The sequence below is a fragment of the Dipteris shenzhenensis genome, chromosome 8 (assembly GCF_047967505.1).
Source record: "Dipteris shenzhenensis isolate YYH24624 ecotype China chromosome 8, Dip_SZ_1.0, whole genome shotgun sequence".
Taxonomy (NCBI): Eukaryota; Viridiplantae; Streptophyta; class Polypodiopsida; order Gleicheniales; family Dipteridaceae; genus Dipteris; species Dipteris shenzhenensis.
Window position 1 is genome coordinate 37122350 of NC_141603.1, and position 9541 is coordinate 37131890.

Consider the following 9541-nt stretch of genomic DNA (forward strand, 5'->3'; position numbering starts at 1 on the left):
GAGTTTCTCCAAATAGAAAGGACATCTGTAAGAAGTGGATGGGATGAAAGGTGTTTGAGGAACACATCATATGCATGCTAGATACAATGCAGGTCAATGGGTGCCTAAACCAACTCGGTGGTTGAGCTTTGGGATAGTTTACTTGTTTCTTTTCTTAAACTAGGCTTGGACTAAATGTGATTGTCCTAAACTAGCTCGATGGTTGGAACATCATGCAACCATAGGCTGGTTCAGCTTAATCACCAATGTTGTGATTGTCCTAAGCTAGTGTGGTTGAATAGACATTAGTTGTTGTCCAGCCCAGTGGCATGCTTGAGTAGAAATTAAGAGCAATATATTGTTATTTTACTAAACCATCCTGGTGGTTGGAATATCATGCAACTGTGGCTGCTTCAGCTCAATCACCAATTATGTGATTATTCTGAACCATCATGGTCGAACAGACATTAGTTATTGACCAGCCTGGTGGTGGAAATTATTATGTTACTTAGTACTTAAATTGGTTAAATTTAATTTCCTGCTATTCGAGTCATATACCACTGTTAAATTGTGGAATTTAGAAATGAAAAGCAGTATATTGTTATTTTCTAATGGTGAAATTCAGAAATGAAAAGCAATATACTTGTTATTGTCTAATGTGTGAAGTTGAGACCGTCAGGCTAAACTATCCCGGTGGTTGAAACTGTGACAGTGTGTCTTAAACCATCCCGATGGTTGAAGTTGTGATTGTCCTAAACGTGTCCTAAACGAGCCCGATGATTGAAATTGTGACTGTCCTAGACCAGCGCGGTGGTTGAAAATTGTGTTGCTTCATTATATACTTTAATTACACTATGTTTTGTATTCTTTTAATAGTAGCAAAAAGGGGGCTCATTGTTTTGTTGTTCCTGCATGTTGGGTCAGTAGAGACAAAGTTGTATCTTAAGTTTCTGGATCAAAATACAGACATTTCAATTGGGTAGAGGAGCTTTGAGCATTGTAAGCCTTGGTACATTAGGAAACACAAAGAAAGGAATGTTTGTTATTGCAAAACACACATAGACTTTGACCTGGCATGGTGGTTGAAATTATTGTGTTTTTAAGTACTTAAATTAGTTAAATTTAATTTCCTATCGTGCTGGTTTCCCATAATGAATCCACACATCCTACAAATCCATTCATCTTGTAATAATAGAAGCAAACCACCGCTTCATATCCTAGTGCAAACCAACCACCGCACTGGCAATCACTTATCCTGCACTACTACCATACTATCCTAAAATTTGTTGCATAGTGCTATACTAAAACAATGCCCTTTAAATTGTTTATCATTTTATTTACCATCAGATTTCATCCCATGCTTGCTTTTAGTATATCCCAACAACCACCATGCTCATTTCCCATAACGAATCCATTCATCTTGTAATAATAGAAGCAAACCACTGCATTGGTGGCTATTCATATTCTAGTGCAACTAACCACCATGCTAGCGATAACTTATCTTGCACTAATCCTGCACTACTATCATGCTATCCCTACACTACCACCATGCTATCCTAAAATTTGTTGCATAATGCAAGTGTCCATTAGACTGGGTATAGTTAACCGTTAGATTTCAACCATTGGGCTACTTCAGCCTACTTAAAATATTTAAGTACTAAGATGGAAGCAGGTCGATACAAAATCAGGTATTACGAACTCCATGAGAATATCCACAAGTTCAAGAAATTTCAGTAAGATTTTTATTATTTCAAAACAGAATGACATTTTGCATTTTCAAGGAAATTCTAGACTCCCAACTATCTTATCAACCTCTCTATAGTAAGCATCTCCCGACTGCACTATGGCAGACCTCTTCACACTCGAATCACACACTGCTTGCTTGACTCTACTGAATTATATGCCCACAGTAACTCCTTTCACTGTGGGTCCTCTTCATCTGGCTCTTTGTGCTCTATACATCCTCCTTTCACTGTGGGTCCTCTTCATCCTGCTCTTTACGTTCTATACATCTTCAAGCCTCTATCATGTCCTGCCAAAAGAAACCTACATCATGTCTAATCGAAATCTTTTGTGGTACAATAGTTCACCAAGGGTCAACATTAGCTTGGGTATAGCCAATCATGAGACTAATTTTGAGGCCATTTCAAGACCGTGACGCGATGCACTTTTGGGTCAATATTTGACTTTTGTGTGGACCCGCACTCTCATAAAATTTTTTTCCAATTTTGTGAAGGCGAATTGGCGTAATAATGAGACACAATCTATTTGTTCAGAACACCGCATAGCTCGACACATGCCATCTCTGCACTGCTTTGCGTAGTGCAGTCTCTGGCCTATGCCGCTTGATCACTTATTATCATGCAGTCTTTTGCTGCTACAGCTTTGCTACCTGTCACTAGGCACGCACCCATGAAGATCATTAAAATTGAAGGTTGGCTTGGAGAGACCATCGTGCTTGTTCTTGGCATAATAATTAGATGCAATCTATCTTTTTGAGCACCACCACAGTGCAGTCTCTGGCCTGACCATCTATTATCATGCAGAGTCCATGCAAATCATACGTTGTCTTAGAGAGATCACCGCGCTAGTTTTTGGCGTAATAATGAGACACAATCTATCATTCTGAGCATCGCCTTAGCACAATCTCTGATGTGATGACCTATCATTGCCCAGAATTCAAGGTTGTCTTGGAAAGACCACTATGCTGGTTCTTGGAGTTATAGCTCCGTTACCTATTTTTACGTATTACAGGAGATCTATGAAAGCCACCACATTGGTTCTTAGAGTTATATATTTGTGTACCAAGGAAAATGTATTCCGTTATGCAACCAAGCAAAATGCAATTGATGATATGGCCCTTGAGGGGTCCTCTTTAGGGGCAAGGGCCATATCTACATGCATTATACAATATCTAGAATGCCATTGGATAGAAATGACATGTCGATATGGCCCTTGCTCCTAAAGGGGACCCCTCAAGGGCCATATCATCAATTGCATTTTCAGAAAGTTTAATTGTATTTTTCTAGATGTATCTCCATGCAACCACAATGGTCGGGTTGTTGGAGTTATTTTAGCACTATTTTGGTCATAAACCAAGGAAATTGTAGTCCTTTCTTGGCATTTTAGTCCTTGTTGTAGTAAATATAAATGATGGAAAAAGTACAAGTTATTGAGTGAAAATTGAGCAAAAGATATTACAATGTACATTTACGTCCAATAATAGGTTATATAAAAATTATCAACTTATACCAAGAAAAAATTGAACAGAGGATCTTACATTTATGAAAACTCACCAATTGTTGAGAGCCTTAAACAAAATATTACGGGCACTGGCCATAACCATTCAAATACAGATATAAAAGTTAAGAACAGTGCATATTGACAGCCTCAAATTGAATAAAAAGAGAATACTTAAATGCCTTAGAGACCAAAACATTACATCTAGTGAGCCAAAATATTGTTGAGCTCACCCAAAAGATTCCATCCAACCATTGCTGAGAGCCTCATCTGAGCATGAGGCAATTTGTACAACTCAGTTTTCTGCTAGTCTAGCTTGTTGTATTAAAATTTTTTAGGGAGCCAAAGGAGGATACGATGGAGAGGCCAGAGACCATGCACATTTCTAGGACTCAGATTATGAGAGAATACTTAAATGCCTTAGAGACCAAAACATTACATCTAGTGAGCCAAAATATTGTTGAGCTCACCCAAAAGATTCCATCCAACCATTGCTGAGAGCCTCATCTGAGCATGAGGCAATTTGTACAACTCAGTTTTCTACTAGTCTAGCTTGTTGTATTAAAATTTTTTAGGGAGCCAAAGGAGGATACGATGGAGAGGCTAGAGACCATGCACATTTCTAGGACTCAGATTATGACCCCCCAGCCTTGAGTTGAGAGTACTCTACTCTGAAAATATTGAGGGCTTCATCGACATCTAGGGGGAAACGATATAGCACAACCATAAAGAGGCCCTCTGTGAGCATGTTATCCAAGCTAATGACATTCAAATGTGTGGGGAGTCGCCTGCAATCACTTAATATGAGAAGGCAAATATTATTAGAATCATAGAGCATCAAGGGGGGGACCAACCAGGCATGCTGAAGATGAGTCTAGGTAAGATGAAGATGAATAGCCTGGAGCAAATGCAGTGATGAGAGTTGGAGGAGGGAGCATGGAGCAAAGTAGAGTAGGAGTGGAAAAGAGATAGAGAATAGAGGAGGGGTGTGCATCAAAGTAGTAGAGCATGGGCAGATCAAAGCAACGTAGTAAAATGCCAAATTCCATGGATCTTATATATATTATAAAGTTCAAGCCACCGTGGTGGCTAGAGCCCGGGGTCCCATCCATATTAATTGTAGGCCACCGTAGTGGAATCCCACAAACGAGTTGGTAATCATGAAGAAGATGCCATATGGTGCTACTCCAGAGGCTGGTAATTAACTTAGCCACAGCAGATGTGGTTGATGAGAGTCACCCCCACTGGGCAGTAATTCTCATTACCATGTTATAGATGTCCTTTCTATTTGGATAAAATCTCATATTTTCATGCCAAAACGTCATCACTGTAGCAATGAATTCTGCACTTAGGCTGTCTCTCCTTTTCTTGCATTCTGTTGAAGCCCACAGACTTCTCAAATCGAGATGATCATGCATTGCTTTTGCTCTATGTTCAACCATTGCAGCCACGTTGGTCCTTCTGATTGACAACATCTTCAACATTGTGTGCCCAAGCCGTTTCTCATTTATTTCAGGGGACATCAACATAGCTAATGTCACCCTCTTTGTAGCTATTTGATCTAAGTTGTGCACCCCTTTTACTTTTTGTATCCCATTTCTCAAGTTACTAGAGAGCCTCACCTCTTGGGCGTGCATCTCCCAAGGTGTTGGTAGGGTTGTTACTCTATGAACTTTAGGGTGCAGGCTAAAGCTTGTGAATACTCAAGATTGGTAATCACCTGAATGGCTTGATGCTGCTGCCCCGCATGCTCCCACAAATCGTGACACCACAACTCGTGTTCTTTGCTCTAATGGCAATGATCAAATGCATGCATCTACAACCACTTGTGGCTACTTTGCAAGGACTCTTCTTTGTTCTCGTTGTTTCTCCCTTCATAGATGTTGCAAAAGTGTCACTCGTTGCCGATTTGATATCGTGCCAACACTTTCCTTGACCCCGCACTCTGTTCCTTGTGCCTTGACCTGGCTTTTTGGCTTTCCTCTCTTGTAGCCTCTGTCTACTTCTCTTGCAAGCCATGGCGAGCTACATGTTGCCATTGACGCCATGGCCATGATCAGTCCAGAATACACCTAGAGAAGCTAGCTGGTGAGGTAAGCAAAGAATAGAAGAAAACTTACCCGAAAGAAGACAATGGCAAACCAAAGTCTATGTAAGGTCACATCGAGGTACGTGCAGATTGCAGGGTGGGGGTAGGTTGCAGGTACTTGAATCTTCCAAGATTTGATGGGCAAGTGAAACTTTAAAATTCACAAGAATAGCAAAATTTTAGCCGTTGGTTATTCCCCTCTGACGATACATGTCAGCAGAATTGGATATCCCAAACAAGTGTAATGTGGCCTAAATTGCTTCAAAACACAAATAGGCAAAAGGGCATGCTATCGGGTTTGATGTTGTGTATTATTAAATACAATGACCTTTGGCATGCTTTTGAGCCATAAAGCAAGTAAGTGCATGGAAAAAGAAACAATTCAAAATTGTAAATAGTGGTGGATTTATTAAAATATCTTTGCACATGCACAAATTGCACTTTTCCAACATCTTGCATTCCAGAAGCATTTTAGGGTGAATCTAGATACCAATACCAACAACTATCAATGTTTTAAGACGACCATGCACTAGTCTCAATGGTTTGGATTTTAAATTCAATCCATTTTGGTTTTCAACAAATCAAAAGAAAGTTATGGAGCGTGCCCTCAAATGGGTATGCATCACTTTAGCACAACAACCCATGCATAATGATCTCATTTAGGTGTGTCCTTGGGTTGAGGAGAAGCTCACATAATGTACTTTAGAATAATTACTTGGTTGCATGTATGTATAGAACAAAATTTTGATGTTTTTGAATAAATTGCTATATCCTATAGTCTTCAGGATGCATGGTTCACATGCAAGATAGCACTTATAATGCTTTAATGGTCTCATTCCAAATCCTTATTCCATAATTTTTTGCTCTCATGTACAAGCTTGGAATGTGTACTACAACTTGAAGACAAAGTTTGCTGAATTCCATTGAGCAATGCATAAGTTATGGGTCATGCAAGATACCCCATATACAGAAAAGTCCTTGAAGCTCACAAAAAATGGCTACACCCAAGCAAACAATGACCTCTAATCAAAATCTTTCATTCTCATATTAGTGATCTAATCCAAATCTTTCATCTCACATTACATGTCAAATCAAAAGATCTTTCCTCTCATTAATGTCACCGCATTGGCATGAATCAAAGGATACTATCTAGTCACTTAGCTGAGAAAACATTACCCAAGTAAAGTCTAGAGAAGATTAACTATTTAATAGACTACACAGAGATTACATAGATTACAATCTCAAAGACTCCTTTACTTCAAATTACATCTCAAGGACTCCTTGTTGAGCTCTTTGATTGTAGGCTCTGCCCTCCCTTCCCTTCCCTATATATTTTGGCCCGGCCCTTATAGTTAGTGTATCGATAATCATAATGCGTTACCATAATTATGATTATGTTATATTGTTGACATGATTGCTTTATTGCTTTGATAGTTCATCCTCCCAATTACAATAAAAGGGTGCTTACAAGAAGATGTTAGAAATGCTATTATATTCAAGATCTATGGTATTGTGAGGTATGCTTACTATCAAATCGCATTGATTGCATTTTCTTCAATTTAAGCTGATTAATCTGTAGAGTGATTATGAAAATATCTTACATGGACATGTGAAATAGGTGGATATCTCAAAAAGGGATCTCCATATGGAGCATCGAGAAGGCTAGGGTGTAATCTATTGAAGCCATATGCTTGCTTGAGAAGCACTTTCCCTCGAGCATTATGACAACTCAAGTCCACTTGCTTGTGCAGATAGTTGATGAGGTGGCTATTATAGGTACCATTCATGGTCGCTGGATGTTTTTTCTGGAGTGGTTTATGAAACCTTTGAAGGGATTTGTAAGACAAAGAGCAAGACCAGAAGCAAGCATGGCAAAGGGATGGATTGTGCAAGAGTCATTAGTATATATCACAGAGTTTCTTGCATCCACGGATCCCAATATGCCGCAAGCTTGGCATAACAAGGATGATGATTGCATCCTTGGCGAGGTTCCCCAAGGAAAAGGGATTGAAAAAAAGATAAGCAAAGAGCAAATGGAGAAATTCAATAAGTTTTGTATCCTCAATCGCCCTGAGATGCAGAAGTGGATTGAGAGATATGAAGTGGCCAAAGCAGAAAGAATAAATGTAAGGACAAGATTCGTAGTAATGTACAAGAGATCGCAACCATATCCACGAGATCTGGCTCTTCTCCCCACTCACATGTCACTTGATTGGCTACAACTGGCTCTATGTAAAGCTGAATGTGATGGAGAGACAATAAACAAGCGTGAGTGAGAGTTATCATCTGGATGTATGATGCATGTAAGTTTCTTACCCCTTGACATAATTAAGTAATTGTTTGTGGCAATATACACTATAAAATAGATTCATCTTCATTTTTGTAATGATGCTCTTTTACAGTACAAAAAGTACAGTGCATTATGGTCATATGGATAACATTTTTACATGGAACGCATTGATTCAAAGAGAGTCACATATGATTGTGGAGTCATGGCTAACTTCACACAAGATAGTCGATTGGGGTACCAATCTTCTCTCCTCACAGTTGGATTATTGTGGAACCATACGTGAAATCTATGAAGTTGATTTCATATGATTTAGTATTTTCATTCTTGATGTAAAATGGTTTAGAACTATTTACAACGGTCCCCATGGGACAGTGAGAAAAGATAGTAGGGGTTTCTTTGCAATAGACTCCACCAAACATTGGACCGATGAAAGTGATACTTTTGTTCTTCCCGAGCACTGTGAGCAGGTGCATACTAATGATTTAATTAATCGAAGCTTTCATTTTTAAAGATCCATTGATACATGTAGTTGAGCATAATTTCATATATATAATTGATGACATCTGGCACCCATCTTCAATATAGGTGGTTTTTCATCCGGATCGTTCTGATCCAAGATGGTGGTATGTGATCCAAGTTGCACCACGAAGTAAGCAAATTTTTGAAGATAGAGATGTGGATATGGAGATGCCACTACCAATTGATCCCGATGAATCTAGCGAAGAAGATGAAGATCACAATATGAGCCAAGAGGAAGATGCACATAATGACATCGCACGAGAGGAAGATGGAGATCACGATATTGAGGAAGAAGACAACGATCATCAAGAATCACCACACTTTATTGAAGAAGATGATCAAGTACTTTTAGGTGAATGTACGATGCTAGAGTATGATGATGATATAGGAGATCAACTCGGTATAGAGTTGGAGATAGACTTGTTTGGTGCCTTAGACTTGGCTCAAGATGAAACAATTGATGTAAATGCTCTTCATTGATTTTTTTCATCTCAAACTTGGACATGAATATATGAGCTTCAAAGGCTTGATGTACATGCTCTCATATTTTTATTCTCTCAAAACATCAAACATGTATGAAAATTTAAAAAAATTTGTCATTGGAAAAAACTAACTTTTAAGGCCTATATGAATAAAAAACCTCTGTGAAAAACGTCGTTATAAAATAGTATCTTAGTGTTGCTATATAGCGACACTTAAAAGTTGCTATATAGCGACCTTTGTAATAGTCGCTATATAGTGACGCTTTACGAGACACGCTTTTTATACCGATGATTAGTGCCTCGTGCACACTAAACATCAGTACCTAAACATTGCAATAGGATCCGTGTGTAGTAGTGTAAGAAAAAGCATTTGGAACATTTGCGAAAAGTGTTCCAGCTACTTAGAGATAATTTAGTCTTTGCTAAAGAATCCAACTGTGAATTATTTTCAAAAGAAGTGAAATATTTGGGACATATAATATCCTAAGGGGTTCGTATGGACCCTGACAAAGTAAGGGACATATTGGAATGGCCACATTCTACAAATCTAGAAGAATTACAAATATTTCTCAGGTTTGTCAAGATTCTATAGGAGATTCATCCAAGATTACACTAGGATTGCTATTTTGATGACAACCAGCTTAAGGGGAAGGGAAGCACCTTCATATGGGATGAACATCAAAAGAGAAGTTTAAACAATTAAAAGAAGCTATAGCAGTAGCTCTAGTCTTAAAAGTAGTGGATCCCAATGAACCATTTGTGATTGAGACAAATGCCAGTGATTTTGTTGTTGGGGCAGTACTTGTATAAAAAGGTCGACTAGTGGCTTTTGAATGAAAAAAGTTATATCATGCCCAACGAAATTACTTAGCATATGAAAAGGAACTGTATGCCATAGGCTATGCTTTAAAAAAGTGGAGGCACTACTTATATGGTGCAAAA